The sequence below is a fragment of the Schistocerca serialis genome, chromosome 1 (genome assembly GCF_023864345.2).
Source record: "Schistocerca serialis cubense isolate TAMUIC-IGC-003099 chromosome 1, iqSchSeri2.2, whole genome shotgun sequence".
NCBI classification, from domain to species: Eukaryota; Metazoa; Arthropoda; class Insecta; order Orthoptera; family Acrididae; genus Schistocerca; species Schistocerca serialis.
Window position 1 is genome coordinate 819,863,469 of NC_064638.1, and position 18,811 is coordinate 819,882,279.

Below are 18,811 nucleotides of genomic sequence, written 5' to 3' on the forward strand. Positions count from 1 at the left end.
ATTATTGAGCTCCCATGAAGCATGCGCAATACAGTGCCCCTGTCCATCTACTTCCTGACTCAAAACAACTCCTAGTGCAAAATCACTCAAATCACAAGAAAGAATAAACTGTTTTTCAAAATCCAGGTAGACCAATATGTGACTACATGTCAACAGATCTTTCATCTTCTGGGAAACCATCTCATCCTCATCTGTCCAACGAAACTTCACTCCTCTGCATAGAAACTGCGTGAAAGGTCTTGCAATTTCTGCAAATTTCAGAACATACCTATGATAAAAATTCACGAGGCCCAACTAAGGTTGCAACTCCTTTAGCTTGGTGGGTGTTGGAAAATTTTGAATGGCCTCAACTAGCTATGGATTGGTATGAATTCCATCTTGCCCTATAATGTGATCCAAACAACAAACTTCTTGTAATACAAAATGACATTTCTATAAATTCTACATTAACCGTGCTGGACGCATATGGTCAAACACTTCGTGCAACTGCTCCAGATGTTCAGGAATATTCTTTGAATACACAATTATGTCACCCAGGTATACCATGCACTGTTTTGTTTTTAATCTTTGTAACACACTATCCAACAAACGCTGAAAGGCTGCCAGCGCGTTTTTAAGTCCAAACAGCATGCGACAAAACTGGAAATGCCCAGTCGGCATTGAGAACGTAGTTTTAAGTTGGTCCTCAAGTGTTACTTCCAACTCGTGGTAAACACTACGCAAATCCAGTTTTGTGAAGTACTGGCACTGACCCAAGTTGTCCAATGTCTCTATCATACTGAGCACAGGATATGCATCCAACACCATTCTCTGATTGAGGAAATGTTAATCACAACAGAAACAATAAGCTTTGCCACAATCTGGTGATTTCTTGTTTACAATTACAATGGGAGCAGAACAGGACTACAAACAGGTTTTATGACGTCATCTCTAAGTTGCTGATCTATAGACTCTTCCATAAATGCCTGTAAGTGCCTTGGAGCTTGATACAGTCGTTTATAGATGAAAGCTTCACTTTCAGTAGAAATTTGGTGCTGAAGAAGTGGTGCTGCAGTTAATGGACCCAATGGATTATTTTCCACTAAAACTCTATCCTATGCTTCCAGGGGAGCCACCCTAATCCTTAGTGCTGACCAGTTGACAGACCCTCCTGGCATTGTGTAGTTTGCTGTAAAATCATGGTGTAGTTCACCTTCACCTAACACTTCTAAATTCGCAACTAGGGTACCCCTACTTCCCTGGGGCCAAAATTATCAACACTGGCAGGCACTACCCCCATGCTGTCTACCTCCTGAATGCAGAACATGGTACATGGAATAAAACAACCAACTGTGCCTAATACTTTGTTATCCACCAAAGGTTCAACGATACATAACAAGTTCACTGGCATGTCAGTACTGAGATCAATGCTGACGATCCTTCCTGTACCTTTCGGTATGTGATCCCGCGAATAAACCTTAAGGGACCTTGTATGCAGTTTAACTGACTTCCCCCGGCCATTAGAAGGACTTTGAGACAGTGAAGGTATTCCGGTTACAGAGCATAGCCGAAACAAAGTTCCATCCAGTTCTACCATATGACATTCCAGGTCAATTATGGTGCAATGTGCAACCAGGAAATCAAGCCCGAGAATCACGTTGTACCTGCCGCTAACCACGGGAAGAACTTCTGCATCCTCTTGGAAGTTAAACTCCGCCAGTCAGAACTTCAACACTCTAGCACCGAGTGAGTTTACACATCCTCTACCTATGCCACTTAATGTCCAGAGTGATGCACTTAACCTGTTTGCCCCAAATACTCGCTCACTTGTAACCGATACCTGAGAACCGGTAACCAACAGCATTTTACATATCCTCCACACAGCCGGCCAGAAAACAGTCTGCAACTGCTTTCTTACATGTGCTAACTTTTACTGAGAGTGTGGCACAGTGGACACCCCACCTCATGCACCGTTCAACTGCTGCCTGTAAGATCTACCCTGCAACTGAAACTGCTGTTGTTGCTGGTTCCTGTTACAACATTTCTGAACTGAGTGACCAAATTTCCTACAATACCTGCAACATTGTTGTCTGCAATCTCTTTGTATATGACCCTTTTGCCCACACCGAAAACAATTTATGCCCGTACTAAACACTGTCTGACTTTCACATGACCTAGCCAATGACTCAATTTCCACTAAAGATAGTACAATATCTACTGCTTAACTCAAATACTTAGGAAATTCCGAACGGACCTTTCTTGACATTTCCGGTTGTAGCCCCCTCAAAAATGTGTTAAGAGCACTTTGCTCTTATTCCCGCAAAGTTAACTCTGTCATCATTCATGAGCTCATAGATACTTAAATTGATTTTACGAACAGTCAGCAAAACTTTCAGGAGATTCATTCTGCAGTGTTGTTCTTCTGATATCTCTCTAATAACCCTTCCTGAAAATTCTCAAACATTTTAGCCACCCTCAGTTTCTCATTACACGTAACATGTGCTCCAACATCTCCCATTAACTTCAGTTTAGCAACACTTAATAAATGCTCGTTACTCCATTCTCCTCAATTTGGTGGCTGTAGCCAAATTGTCAAAAAAGTTAAAAACTAAAAACATCTTGCCCTGTTTCCCTGAAAACGGGGTAACCAATGCCGCAGCAGTACCATCAAGGATGGGTGGATTGGAATATGACTGCTCCCTCTCCATCGCTTTGACATTATTTAATTTCTCCGCCTGATCACTAAGTTACTCAATAACCTCAGCAGCTAAAAGTTCCTTTGCCATGGCTAGAACTTAATCAAAAGAAAAGTATACCCACAGAATACAAAAAATGATCCAGGCAAATGACAGGAAAAGGGACAACCCAACAGGTTCGAAACCAGCACTTACTTCCTTTGCGGCATGTTACACCATCACTGCAGGTGCTCCATACTGCTAACTCTTAACTCAACAAGGTGTATTCTCCACAATGCCCCATCAGTCTTCCTGACACCAGTGTAAACTGCCTCATCTGATACCAATGTAAATGTTGCCAGGTACGGGACTTCACTGCCTTTCGCCAGATTCGAATGTGGGTTCCCTGCTGGGTGTGAGGAAGAAGATGACGAGGATGTGTCCTTGGATGGCTTCAGATGACAGAATAACAACATTATACCGATGTAAATGTTGCCAGGTACGGGACTTCACTGCCTTTCGCCAGATTCGAACGTGGGTTCCCTGCTGGGTGTGAGGAAGAAGATGATGAGGATGTGTCCTTGGATGGCTTCAGATGACTGAATAACAACATTTATTTATCAGCTGCAATACAATGGCTGTGGCCCCTCTGGGCAAGGTTTGCTTCCACTCTTAATATTATTGGTGGCGACTAGCAGACGTTCACATGTGTGCCTGCCACTGCCTCTGAAGCTGCTCTGGCATAACTTGAATCTGCTGCTCGACAGTGGCGCTCCAGCCATGAAGGGACTTAATGTGGCACAGCTGGGACCATGTGCCACGGGCCTCTGTTGTGCTGGGGGCTGGGGTGGGGGGGTCGTGACATCGTGACAGGGGACAGGTCAGTGCCCTGTCTCAATGGACCTCCCCAGCGGCAGCTGTCTGGCGTCGGCGGGCCAGGGACCCCGGCTCCTGCCTTGGTCACAGCGTTCGTGGTGGCTACGTCCAAGGGCAATGGTAACACTGCATTACCACAATGCACCCCAACCAATGACTCCCACAGGTGACTACCTGTTAAAGGCGTCCAATGATAGTTACAGCAGCCATGTCACTCTGGCATCTTCTAGGCAACGATCTGCATTACGGTGGTGATTATACGAAGATTGTGATGGCAGTGATGACTCTGAACTGGTGACAGCACTAAGTGACACAGGTTCTGTCACTCCAATGCCTCATGATGGACGATGTTGATAAGCTGGTTGCCAGTCCTTAAACACGGCTTTCTGCCATTGTCTGCTGTTCTTCTTACCCAGTATGTTGGTGGAATATTCCTGTGTTGCTCAACTTGCATAACTAATCCAGTTGCCACCCCTGACGTCAACACACTGGCATGCAGCAAACTGCTTCTTGTCACATATTCTGCTGTGCACCGATCTGGCCATTGACACAGCGTTCTCCTTCGTGGTGCTGAACTCAGCACTCCAGCTACCCGATTATGCCACAGTATCATAGCACTGAATTGCGCAACTGAATGTAATGCACATATGACTTCTGGCTCCCAATATTCTTCACATTTTAACTAACTTTATTACTGTGGAATTCCTACCTTTAACTAACTTAATCACTGTCATCTTTCGATCCTCTACAGGTGTATAGGACAAGTCTTGCACATCGGTACAACACGTAGGCAAGGGATTGGGAGTATGTGCGCCATGACGATGAACTACAGTATTCCGCAGATTGGATGTGTGAATCCAACTTTGAAGAAGGATAGATGATTATAGGCAGTATGCTCCCATTTCTGGGCATGACGGTAAATAATCAAAGCCCTGGCAATGGATAAAGTTGTTGCACATATGATGTTCGGTGATAAGGGGGATGCTCCTTTGCGATGGTTGCTTGGGGTGATGATTGGATTGCAGACGTGTGAATGTGGCATGGGAAATGTCTGCAGCTCTGTTTGGGAGGGGGGGGGGGGGGGGGGGGGAGGGGTAATGCATCAGTAAGACCTTCAGCATACTGAGCAAGGGACTACTCATCACTACAGATGTGCTTGTTACTAGTGGCCATGGGTGAGACTTTAGTGTGGAATGGATACCAATAATTAAAATGCAGGTACTGTTCATGCACAGTGGGCTCAATAATGACAGAGTTTTTATGAACTGGGTGTCTTGGCCCTGGATCAAGAACATGAGGATTTCATCAATGAACCTGCACCAGGCAAGGGGTTGAACTTTGTATGGCTAGGGAAGTTTCTTCTAGATGGCCCATAAACTGCTTGGCATAGTAACATCACATGCAGGTAGCCTGGGCCATTCTTGGATTTTTTTTCAAGTCATTGATCAATGGAGTAATAGTTATGCACAAAAATGTTGTTTCTCTGGTGGTGTGTAAGTAACAGCTTGATGTGTCTGGGGCTGGTACTAGGAAGTGAAGTAGAAAGTGATACCAGCATTTGGGGATGTTTGTTTATAGTGCGGTAATATCAAACATGACAATTAAGGATCCAGATGGTATTGGGTGGGAATAGATGAGAGACGGTGTAAGAGGTGGTTTGTGTCCTTGATATGAGACCAATGCTGCAGGGTATGGGTTAGAGTTGCTGGTCAACATCAGTCGATATTCTTTCCGTGGGAACACAGTAACCAGCTAAAATGCAGCATCAAGGACAGTTAGGTTAGGGATTTCAGGAAGCATGTGTAAGGTGGATTTGTGGGGCACATGGCTTGCAGGAATCAAACACTACCTCTCTCTACATTCTGCCAACTCCAAACCAACCATCTCATTCTTTTATGCACATACAAAGCTACAGTGTTGCAAGAATTTACTTCTCCTTTGAGCAGAAGATAGAGAAACAAATCCATGGCATGGCCATAATCACCTACATAGCATCCTCCTAAGCCATCTTGTCAAGAGCCATCTAGAAGAAAGCCTCCTTGTCACCCATAAACCCAAACCTCTTGTCTGGTTGAGGTTCATATATGGAATGTTCACACGCAGGACAGAGACACTGTCCTCATTCCTTCCCTCTGCTTCTCATGTTTCTTCCAGTCCTGGACGTTGCCCTCCACATCTCCAATGGCTTCAAACAAACCTCGGTCCATTTCAAGTTCAGTAACCATCTGCACTGCATGTATTTTAATAGCTCCCATCCATTCCACACGATAAAGTCTCTCCCATATAGTCTGGCCACCAGTGGACTGCATATTTACATTGATGAGCAATCCCTTGCCCAGTATACTGAAGGTATACCCTCCCTTCCACTCCCTGCCTCCTTTCTTCTAACATCACTCTCTACCCGACACAACCCCACACCCCAGTCTTGCTGCATTGCCAACACAATGTTGTTATCAGGGGCAATGTAGTCATGCACATGCACTCTATTAGCTCTGAAGAAGGATTTGTCAGAAATCTTGCAACATCCTCAGTCTTGTTTATGTGACTATCGACAAATCAATTCCTGAACTATACACAAGATGTTACTTTCACTCCTTCAATTATTTGTATTCCTCTAAGGACTATTAGCATGTATAAAGCTAACTTGCTGATGCATTCATCTTCAAAATTAGTAGTCAGCACCAAACAAATGTAGCAGAACATAATCACTGAGAATACTATGATACGTGATTTCCAATTGAAATTGTAATCAATGCACACACCCAGGAATTTTAAATACACAGTGATACACATTTGCTTTCATGACAGAATCTGTTACTGATGATGTAGGGTCTACCCTGTCTTGGTAAGGAAATGAACTGTATTTTTTCTAAATTAAGTGACTGACCACTTGCAGACAATAAAACAATAATTTTATGAGAATTTCATTTATCATTTCTTCTACTAGTGGATCTCTTCTGAGCTTGATTATGAAACTTTCATCTTCTGCAAAAGGAACAATTTCTGGTTTATAAGAATTTAATGAGAGGTCATGTTTTCATAGTACGAACAAGAGTGGATCAAATATCAAACTTCACAGCAATGTATCCAGTGTAACATGATGCTGCTGCATAAAAACTGCCTAGGTAGTCTAATACATGACTCTCTGCTCCATATTAGGCTAGTTAAATATAGAGTGAACTATTTACTCATTCTACTTTGAAACCAACAGATATTAATTTTCTCCAAAATGATGATGTGATCTGCAATGCTGAACGCCTTGGACAGGCTACGAAAAAATCTTGGTAGATTAAATAATCCCATCTAAACATTTTATTACATAGTCAGTGAAATGATAGCTGGTTTGCTCAATGGGGAAAGGACTTTCTGGAATTCAGTATACGAGGACAGTATCTTGAGGACACTTCACAGTCTGAACACAGGGATTGTATGACATGTATTATTTTAGGTACTTGTGTAGCTGTAACTTAAAAATGAAAATATAATGTAAACTTTTGTATTTCTCTTAAAAAAGAGAAAAAAGTTTCTTTTTGTAAACCTTGATATGTCTCCTGTACATCAAATCAAATGATTTGAAAATTGCACGTAATGAGATGAATAAATCACATATCACAGATCACATAACACATGAGTGACTCACACTCTCCCTTCTACAGACATGTTCAATCACTCTTATATGCATTACCTTTTCCCAAAATGTCTGTCCTGATTCATTTCTTTAAAAGTAGTTATCTAATGACACCTTCTGTTAGTCTACAAATATAGCTTGCAAAACTGGTATGAAATAAATGTGACCAAGTACAAGCAGTATATCAGAACAACAGGCTTTTAATATTTTGTTAAAATGTTATCAGTGCCGAGAGAATTTGCTGCTTTTAATTGAATTAACTGTTTTCCTGATTTCAATGAAAGAAGTTGTAATAGTACAAAACTGATTGAATTCTTCCCCCTGCTAGTTCTACTACATATGTTGCTTTCATTTCATTATTACAAAATTTTAGATTAGTTTTGATAGACAACAGCAAATTCTTAATCATTAGAGATCTCAGACATGATTATATATAAAATATTAGATGCCTTCTTTGTTTTCCTTTTGATTTTAACTGCAACCTTTGGCATATTTGGAAATGAATATGACAGTTCTGTAGAATAACATGTATTAGAATAGACTGACAGTATTCTTGTTGGGACTGCAGCCGAATCAGTCATCTTGACAGATGCTACCAATCACATAGAGGAGCACCAAGCAATAGATGGGCAAATCTAAAACTAAAAGGACTAAGCTAACGAACCAAGTCCTTCATCAAATTTAGAAAAACACACACACACGGCCACTTAATCTCCAAGCACTGAGACCAAACTGCCACAACCAAGAAATAAATCAAACTTGTACACAGTGCAAACATCCACCTGCAAGGCACAGAAATGTAAGAGATGATCTAGTAGCTAAAGAAGCATGCAGGAGAGCACTGAAACACGAAACAGTTGCCTCAAGTGATAACTACCACAGTGACACAGTGATATGCCAAGGATCCACATTTTATTAGAAAGAAGGGTAGATAGGAGATATCAATAAAGCCTCTAAGATTAATGAATTGCTCTTATCACAAATCCAAAACAGCCATCGCCCTTTGATGCAGAGATCAAGGGGGCTCAACTTTGCCTCCACATCCCATACACACAGACAAAGATTACAGTATTATCTAATTAAGTAAATACACAACATAAACCAATTGCAAATTTCATACCATAGCCACGCAATCGACTTTTACAATCTAGTAAGTTCTTTCAAGTTGATTGTGATCTCAGACGAACAAGCGATACTCAGTTATTTGGCAGGGGTTTGGGAGTATGGCAAATATTTTCCTACTTCTTTTACAAGGAAGCAACATATCGTAATAATTCCCTCAATAACTTTCATTTTCTTTGCCGATTGTTACACTGCCATTATCATTCAATTCTGCATCATCTTTACAATATTTCAATGAGTCACTTGAGACACTTAATGTGTGACAAGCAACAACCCAAGTGCTTTTCTTCACTGACAAAAATCTAACAATACATAGGATATGTAACTTCTTTTCCTGTTAGTAACTGTTGCTGACTGGCCCAAGCAATAATTTTCCGCAAATACCGCTATTGGGGGACGTTGTCATAATAAAACAAAACAGTCGTTTGGGGAATAAGAATCTTATAGCTTACGTATAGGGTGCCACCGTGTTACTTTCAGTAATTGTACACATATTATAGGCACTACGTTTTTTCCAGCTGAATTAAAATTTTCGCCAATTTCTTTCTACTATCCAAATAATTCGAAATTAACAGTATTTTAGTTTATTGTGTTACCTTTCGCAGTGCAGTTAGAGTGCTATAAATAGTAATTGAAAAAAAAAACCGTGAAGCACTATAAGCGGGGAAGAATTTCTGCTAGCTTCAGCACATAGTCGAAAAGGTCTTCATAACAGAGAGCAACGAATACGGTTCACTTACCGACTTTACGTATATTCTTATTGCGCCTAACTACAACATTTCAAATACAATCAAGAAACATCTTCAAACTTGGCGCTGCTAATTACACTACAGAAATTAGTATACTGAAAACCAAAGATGACATTTATAAGCTTCGCGGATCTACGATAAACTATGGTATCTACAGCTATACCACAGTCTAACATAATAGATTGTGGCTATACTCTCCAAACTGCCGTGGAGCACATGGCAGAGAGTACGCCCATTGTACCAGTTATTAGGGTTTCTTCCCGTTCCATTCACGTACGGAGCTCGGGAAGAATGATTGATTGAATAACTCTACACGTGCTGTAATTATTCTAATCTTATTCTCACAATCTATATGTGAGTGATACGTAGGGGGATGTAGAATTTTCCTAGAGACATTGTTTGAAGCCGGTTCTTGAAACTTTTTAGTAGACTTTCTTGGGGTAGTTTAAATCTGTCTTCAGAGTGTGCTAGTTCAGTTTCTTCAGCATCACTGTGACACACTCACACGTGTCGAACAGACCTATGACCATATCCCCTGTTAAACCTATTTGGCATGGGTCCCACACACTTAAGCAATGTCCTAGAATGGGTCCCATGAGTGATTTGTAAGCAATCCCCTTTGTAGGCTGATTGCACTTCCCCAGCATTCTACCAACATACCGAAGTCTACCACCTGCTTCACTCATGACTAAGCCCATGTGAATATTCCATTCTCTACAAAATGTTACACTTGGCCATTTCCAACTCTGAGTCACTGTTATTATAATCGTAGGATACTGCGTTTATTCGTTTCATGAAGCACACAATTTCACATTTCTGATCATTTAAAGCAAGTTGACAAACTTTGCACCACTTGGAATCTTATCAAGATCTAACTGAATATTTATGCAGCTTCTTTCAGATACCTAGTACTTCCGTGCAGATACCTGCATCATCTGCAAAAAGGTTACTGTTAGTATCGCCTGTCAGGTCATTAATACACAACATGAACAGTAAGTATCCCAAAACAGTTCCCTGGGGACACCCGAAGTTACTTCTACATCTGATGATTACTCTCCATCCAAGATAACATGCTGCGTCCTCTCTACCATAAACTCTTCAATTCAATCACAAATTTTACATGATGCCTCAAATGACTGCACATCTGACAACAAGTGTAGGTGTGATACTGGATCAAATTCTTTTTGGATACCACGACATGTACGATCTACCTGACTGCCTTGATCCAAAGCATTCAGTACATCATGTGAGAAAAGTGACTTGGGTTTTGCATGATCCATGTTTTCACAGTCTGTGTCTATTCTAGACACCTTATTATGTTTGAGCTCAAAATATGTTCTAAGATTCTACAACAAATCGATTTCAAGAATACTGGACGCTGGTTTTGTTGGTCACATATAAGGGTGGGACAAGAATGATTCCCTGGTTATCTCCATGGAATGCAGTGGACGTCAAGAAAGAGGTGGAGATTTTAACCATGCCATTTTGAGATGTTGTAAATATGCTTCTCACCAAACTAACTATTGAAAATTCTTGGAAAAATGTAGATTGCCTAGCTAGCAAATACTAAATCATTAGAGTGTGAGGAAAAATCTTGAGATTATTTGTTTAATAGTGTTTTACTGCCAGGAAATGAATATAAGTCTCTGAGGTTTTCAATTTTATGTATGTATAAAATATTTGTATATTTAAGATGAAACTGTTTCATTAAGAAACAACTATCATGACTGTATTATTTCCAGCAAAAAGCAAATAAATTTAAATTAATATTGTAGAATTTATCCCATTCATTAATTTATGTACATTAAATTACACTTATGTAATGTATATTTTTCATATTTCTGATTATTAGTTACTTCAATTGAATGTCAATAAAGTTTCCTTGTCAAGGAAACAGCTGAGTCGTTATTCTCATTAATACCAGTGAAATACTGATGTAGGACTTCATGGGAATTCTTACTGTTTTGGTCAAAGACTACCAGCTGCTGGACTAGAAAATAATCATTCCAAGCTTAGGCTGCCATCAACAATGTAAAACAATCGCTGTGTTTGGAGTGGTATTGTGACTGGGAAGCATGGACTGCTGATGAATGACGTCTCATAGTGTTCATTGATGAATAATGCTGCCCCAGATGACCATTGTCAATGAGGATGGCAGTCACCTGGTGCAAGGCATAGCTGTGAGAGCTGTGAGAGAACACTGACAACAGGATGTCAGAGATATCCTGTCTCCTCATGTGTTATCCCTCATGCGACAGTACCATGGGGCCATTTTTCAACAGGAGAATGCTTATCTACACATGGCATGTGTCTCTGTCCCCACAGAATATGTGTGGTTCCTGCTCTGACATAAAATCCTTCCCAATGTTAGTATGCAGGATATCAAAGACTAATTACAATAGAAGTTACCGAAGAGGATACAACACCTATATGATACCCTTTCTGATCGAATCAGTGCATGCATCCATGTCAGAGGGGGAGAAACATCATATTGATAAATGGACTTATGCTGCCAAGTTCTTTGTAAATTTGACTCAATTTTCTAATCATTAACATAACACTACACATCCTTCCAATCCATGAGTTTTGTTTAGTTTCCTCCTCTCCTTCTGGGTGCTTCATTTTTTGTCAGGCAGTGCATGATGGGATGCAGGCCGTAAAGTGACGTGAAAAGTAAGCAAAGTAACTGTATTTATTACACACACTAAGACAAAAAATGATGGATCACGGAAGAGTTATACAAATGAGACAGAAATTGGTTAATGTGGTGTACATGTGCAGACCAACAAATGATCACAATTTCAGAAAAAACTGGATGATTTATTCAGGAGAAGGGACTTCACAAATTGAGCAAATCAATGCATTGGTCCACCTCTAGCCCTTATGCAAGTAGTTATTTGTCTTAGCATTAATTAATAGAGTTGTTGGATGTCCTCCAGAGGGATATCGTGCCACATTCTGTCCAACTGATGCGTTAGATTGTCAAAATACCTAGCTTGTTGGAGGGCCCTGCCCATAATGCACCAAACGTTCTCAGCTGGGGAGAGATCTGGTGACCTTGCTGTCCAAGGTAGGGTTTGGAAAGCACGAAAACAAGCAGTAGAAACTCTTGCTGTGTGCGGTTGGGTATTATGTCGCTGAAATATAATCCCAGGATGGCTTTACTGCTATGAAAGGAATGAGTACTCCAGACCATCATCCCCGGCTGTCAGTCCATATGCTGACAGCATCTCCAGACACATATTTTCTGTTCATCAGTGGTCAATTCGAAGTGAGACCCCTGACAATGAGATTCCAATCTGAAGATGTTCCTGGAGATGCCCCATATAGCCGTGGGATGCCATCCTATTACCCATCATATAGCCTGACAACCAATGGTATGGGGTGCCATTTCATTTCATAGCAGGACCCTGGGTACTTTGCTGCTCGGATAGTTCAGGAGGAAATGGAGACTTTAATAGGTTCATCTCTGCATGATGAAATCAACGCTTGTAAAGTCACATATCGAACTGGCATTTCGTGGACTGCTGTTGGAGATCACTAAGGCGTTCCCTCCAATTCTATCCATACAAAATCCAATGTCAGAATGAACTGTTAGCTATTGATTTTGTGAAACATGTAGCATTAGTGCTGTGGACACTTCAAAAAATGAAGGAAGATGACGACTAGTTGTCGAATGTGTTGTGGGCGACTGAAGCCCATTTCAAACTCCAAGTGTCTATCAAATCCCACAGCTGCTGAATTTGGACTACTGTGAATCCTAAACCTTTGGAAACCATATTGCATTACGACAAAGTCACAGTGTGGTATGGATTTACCACATGACTTGTAATTAGACCCTTTTTCTTCGAAGATATGTGGGGTGTTACTTTTTAAACATTAGCATGATGGGTGCGACTTTTGCCAATAAGTTACAGAATCACATCATCCATAGCCTGGCTGACAAACAGCTGAAGGAAGGTACCAATTTTATGCTACACATGTGAAAGAACTCTTGCACCCATTGTTTGGTGAGGATCACATGTTGAGTGCCACTTCCGTCATGCTTGGCCTCGCTGGTCGCCATACCCCAATCCAAGAGATTATTCATCGGGGTTACCTAAAGTCATGAAACTACCACAGTTGTCCTACCACACTTTCGTTGGTAATTTCTCACCATATCTACTAACATGTTTTACAGTGCTTTTCACAATATTGTATCATGGCTACAGATATTGTTGCTGAATGAGAGCCAACATGCTGAGCATTTGTTATAAAGGACATTGTCTTTGCTAAAATCAGTTACTGCGAATTATTACTTTTGTATCATATGAATCGCCATCTGCTGGTCACTCTTCTTCACCCGTTTTTTGTTTCAGTAAAACCCCATATCATTTCATGCGTGTATGTCGATATTTACCGCTCTGCCTAAATTATTCCATGAAATATTTATTGAATTTTCAAATGTGAATGGACTTTTGGGCCAACCCATATATTTATGATAATGGGATATTTTTATTACATTGACCATAGGCAGTGAATAGAATGGTATAATTTTATGATTAATGTGTTATAATATAATTACTTAGAGACCCACTAGGTTATGATTGTTATCTATTACCACCTACATGCTTAAAGATAGTTATTACTTTGTAAGGATGTGGCATAATTAGATTATTAATGTTTGTTATTGAAACTAACATGTTGCACTAAGATGTTTAGTAATGGAGAATGGTAGCATAGGAGAAGAGGTGAAACTTGCATACACAGACACATGGAACTGTTCTGCCACAAAGTCACAGTTACTTGCGCCTATTGCAACTCTAATGTACACTCCTGGAAATGGAAAAAAGAACACATTGACACCGGTGTGTCAGACCCACCGTACTTGCTCCGGACACTGCGAGAGGGCTGTACAAGCAATGATCACACGCACGGCACAGCGGACACACCAGGAACCGCGGTGTTGGCCGTCGAATGGCGCTAGCTGCGCAGCATTTGTGCACCGCCGCCGTCAGTGTCAGCCAGTTTGCCGTGGCATACGGAGCTCCATCGCAGTCTTTAACACTGGTAGCATGCCGCGACAGCGTGGACGTGAACCGTATGTGCAGTTGACGGACTTTGAGCGAGGGCGTATAGTGGGCATGCGGGAGGCCGGGTGGACGTACCGCCGAATTGCTCAACACGTGGGGCGTGAGGTCTCCACAGTACATCGATGTTGTCGCCAGTGGTCGGCGGAAGGTGCACGTGCCCGTCGACCTGGGACCGGACCGCAGCGATGCACGGATGCACGCCAAGACCGTAGGATCCTACGCAGTACCGTAGGGGACCGCACCGCCACTTCCCAGCAAATTAGGGACACTGTTGCTCCTGGTGTATCGGCGAGGACCATTCGCAACCGTCTCCATGAAGCTGGGCTGCGGTCCCGCACACCGTTAGGCCGTCTTCCGCTCACGCCCCAACATCGTGCAGCCCGCCTCCAGTGGTGTCGCGACAGGCGTGAATGGAGGGACGAATGGAGACGTGTCGTCTTCAGCGATGAGAGTCGCTTCTGCCTTGGTGCCAATGATGGTCGTATGCGTGTTTGGCGCCGTGCAGGTGAGCGCCACAATCAGGACTGCATACGACCGAGGCACACAGGGCCAACACCCGGCGTCATGGTGTGGGGAGCGATCTCCTACACTGGCCGTACACCACTGGTGATCGTCGAGGGGACACTGAATAGTGCACGGTACATCCAAACTGTACCGCTCGGTCTGGAGGAAAGTTTCGTGATGATGGTTTGAGAGTCGAAGTGTGAGATATAAAAAAAAGATCCACCATCCTATCCAGAAAGTGCACTGTAGCGTTAAATAATTACGAGACCATAAGGTAGAGAATCACCAATGTAAAGTCATGCCCACTGGGCGGAATTTCTCATGTATTATTGTTGTAGGTTATAGAATTTGTGTGTTTAGGTTATAGAATTTATCGGAATAAATAAGATAGTGAAAAGAAAAGGATTGGTGGCCTTTTCCTTCGAATTGTATGTTGTCATGATATCCAGAAATTATAATGTGTGCGCCACTCATATTCAGTGCGATGGCCACGTGTTGATAAAAGCCATTAAATAAGAAAAGAAAATGTGGTATTGCCAGTGCGTAGTGAACAGTCAGAGTTCTGTAAATTACTGATAGTCAGATGTGCGTTTCCGTTGCGTATTATTCATATAGGAGGATAATTGGTAACTTAATTGTGAGTACGAGAGTTCATGTTACTCGATAAATAAGAATGAATCCACTCGCTTGGCAGACCACTCATCGTGCAGGCCTGACTGCTTGATGCCACAGTATAAGCAAAACATGTGGGTGCCTCTCAACATAACATTTCACTGTATCAAAATTTTGGGAAATTTCTCTGATAACTAATACATTATGGCGTTAGTATCCATTATCTTGTAAATATACTAATGTGCTCCTCATTATGAACTTATTGTTGTTTCATCATGATTAACAAAACAAGAGTATTCATGACTCAGTTGTAATTGAAGTAACATTTTCTCAGTATGATAAATGCTTGAAGCTTAATATCCACAACTATATACTTACTGTGGCTGTATTTTTCACCTAATCCTGCTTTTATCATTGCAGTATTTGGTTCTTAATGTCACTGTAGCAATGTTGTAGTACTGTTATTTCAAGATATATTAAAAGCAAAAGTATTTAAATGTGCAGATTCATGATGAAGCAACAGATTCTGGTTGCCTTGTCGTTCCAAAATAGTTTTACAGTTTTTGTTTCAGTAACGATATAGGTAGAATTACATTCTGAGCATTTAGAAATATTATACTTTCCTATACTTTTATCTCATAAGGCCTTTGCCTTTTATACATCTATTCCTTCTACCACACAAATTAGACACTCTTCATAACTTTACTTTCAATTACATTTCTTAACCTTTTCAACTCAGGCAAGTTTTCCTCTCCACAACATTGGAGTTAATCTCAATATATTAAATATTCTACTTCCTCAGACATTTTGCTTCACATCTCATTCCTCAGACATTTCTTTTCTTTTCCTATTAGTACTCCTCTACTAGGCTGCTGAGATGGCGTCCATATATTTGTAAAATTAGAAGATTTATACCAACTGATTGTATGGTTTGATCTTACCTCTATCTTCTAAGTATATACTTATACCACTTTATCCAGCAATCATGGTAAATATTTAATATTATTTTTTACTTTAGCTACTATTTCTTATCATTAAGTGACTCATTTTAAAAATATATTACTTGTTGTAAAATTATTTTGTAGTTTATTAAGGCACATAATTATTGTTATTATTAATACTGTTGTTAGCAAGTCATATATTATACTTTCTGACAACTACCTTGCCTATTCTTCTCCTTGTCAATGTTATGCTGCTAGTATTCAAAAAAGAAATATTACTGCAATGCACAAGAAATAATGGTATCTGTCCCTGTCAATTCTTTTACATTATTGAAAAAATGTCTGGTATAGTTGAGGCATCCAGAAGTAAATTAACTTTTTATCAAAAACGAGTTGTTGCCATATCCAAGTAACGATAGTGAAACTGACGTACTTCATATCTTGGACGCTTTTTGCCAGAAGCACAAAGGGGTCATGTCCATGGAAATTACGCCTTTTCAAATTTTTTGAACAGATCATAGAGATACGTGAGCATAACAGGCAGCAAGTAGATAACCTTGTTTTATTTTCCTGCCTCGCTTCTGGATCACGTCATTTCATAATATTCCTAAGTGGCTCACCAGTTATTGAACTGTGCATTGTTCTTGACAAAAGAATAATCAAAACAAAAGAACTGTGCAGATACATCTAACTGAAAATTATTATGTACTAACGAAAAGAGATGGAGTGCTTAAATAGCGAAAAACGAAACTCTACTCAGTGTAATAAAATTCAGTATACAGTAAGGCTGTATTATCTGGATGGGCAATATTTCCACTGCCCATATGCGCCATGCCGAAGTGAGCATATGGGAGGGCTGCCTTCAAGCTCCCCGCCTCGCCCCTCCTGCTGTGGTCGGGTGGCACGCGACTCGAAGAACTGTGCCACAACCCAACGCGACCTGGGGCCCTATTCTGCATCGATGTAGTTGGTTCGTTTCGGTAGTGAGGTCATTTTCGGTTCTTTATCGAAATATCCTATTCAGTAAGCTTCTGAGACCTGTTACTGAACGGTCCTCCCACCGATTTCACGACAATTGTACCGAGAGGTTTTGGATTTCGGTGTGGCCCTGTCGATCGGTGAGCTGTAGTTTATGTACACCTATAATTTGTTATTTTAAACATTTTTAGCAGTTTTAGCTTTGGATTAGTGATTGTGTTACTAAAGAATCACAAGAGGACGCATCCAGTAGAAAGTGAGTCCACATTAGACTATTTTCTTTTGTTGCAAATATGGTTAGGTTAGGTTGTTACTGTCAATGATTACATCCAAACAGAAAACGTTTTCGGTCAATATTCTCTCAAAATATGTTATTTTAATGCAAATAAGAGTTTAAAGATCATTAAATAGCAAGACATCGGCTATGCTTACGTATATTACATGAGTGTGAACTGACGTTACTAGTGACTTTGTGTTGCCGGCATGGTAGGTCAGCGTGTTCGGTCAGAGGGTTAGCTGCCCTCTGTAATAAAAAACTAAGTCAATGGCTCAATACTGAACTTGAATGGGTGTCGTGGGATATCCGCACCGAACAAATGCAACAAACAAAAACGGAAAAAATGAGAACAATAAAAAAAGTGGTTAGCACACGGGTTTACTACACGTAGGGACACGGGTTCGTGCACAGATGGGTGCAAAAATTTTTTTTTCCTCTTCATATATGCAGCACGTTCTGAGACATTGTTATTCGTGTAAGTTAAGGTTTTTCTGCAATATTACTTACATGTAAGAGCGCACTTCCTCAATAATGATTTCGTGATTTCTGTGTGTTTAAAACACGAAATATGAAATTGTTGGAGATGAAACTGCTGTGAGTGAGACAACCGACAGTGACTTTTATATTTTTTCTTATCAGAAATAATTCACCATTTTTTCCGAATATGTAGTGATTTCCGAGTATGCGGTTAGACAGAAATCTAAGAGCACAACTTAAAGTACTGGGAATGTAACTAGCAGCAGTCATCTTCATAATCATGTTTGTCACAAGTCTGTATCTACAATCGAATCCTCAACGACAGTAGACAGAGATGAAAGATCTCCGCCATAATATTTTTAGACTGTAGCACCATATACGAAACATTTTCATTCATGAGATGCATCTTATAAACTTCGACAAACTGCAGGAGCTCTCGAGAACGCGTTTTTTCAATTTTATTTTTAAGACGGAAATCGTTGACGTATCATATAGGGAAAGGGGGTACTTAATCATTTGGATCTCTAAGAGCGAGTTATAACCACATTCTGTTTATCTTCTTATTCTTTTAGCACAGGCTATAAATACTGGCCAAAACTGTTCAGTAATAAGTGCCTCTCCATACCCAGGGTTGCTGTTTTTGTTTCAAATAAAATACACATAAACGACAATCACAATAGCAATCCTAAACACTCTTTCAGTGTCACTGAACTGTGAACCTACTAACCTCATTTTCGTCCGACATTTCCGCTGGTATTTTAGCAACGCGTCGTACTGCATAAAAGCAAGTTCGGTACTGCGCTTTGTGTTCGTGGCGCTGTGCGCGCTGCAGTGCGCATGCGCGGATGTGCGGCTGCTTGCTTTTGATTGGCTTGCGCGACGCGAACCGACAACAGCGCTTCGGTTCTCTAGACCCGAACT

The 18,811-nt window shown here is 40.8% G+C and overlaps 1 protein-coding gene across 5 annotated transcripts in view; it reads right to left on the bottom strand.

The window, feature by feature from the left end:
• Positions 1-9,132, bottom strand: part of LOC126484370 (E3 ubiquitin-protein ligase CCNB1IP1-like) — a 210,970-nt gene extending 201,838 nt beyond the window's left edge. For 3 of the 5 annotated variants that reach the window (XM_050107871.1, XM_050107846.1, XM_050107865.1), the window contains exon 1: positions 9,021-9,119. The gene's annotated coding sequence lies outside the window, so the exon portion shown is untranslated. Of the gene's footprint in view, positions 1-9,020 lie in introns of all 5 variants that reach the window. The other 2 variants (XM_050107855.1, XM_050107879.1) reach the window with 2 other exon arrangements.
• Between the last annotated feature and the right edge of the window lie 9,679 nt (positions 9,133-18,811).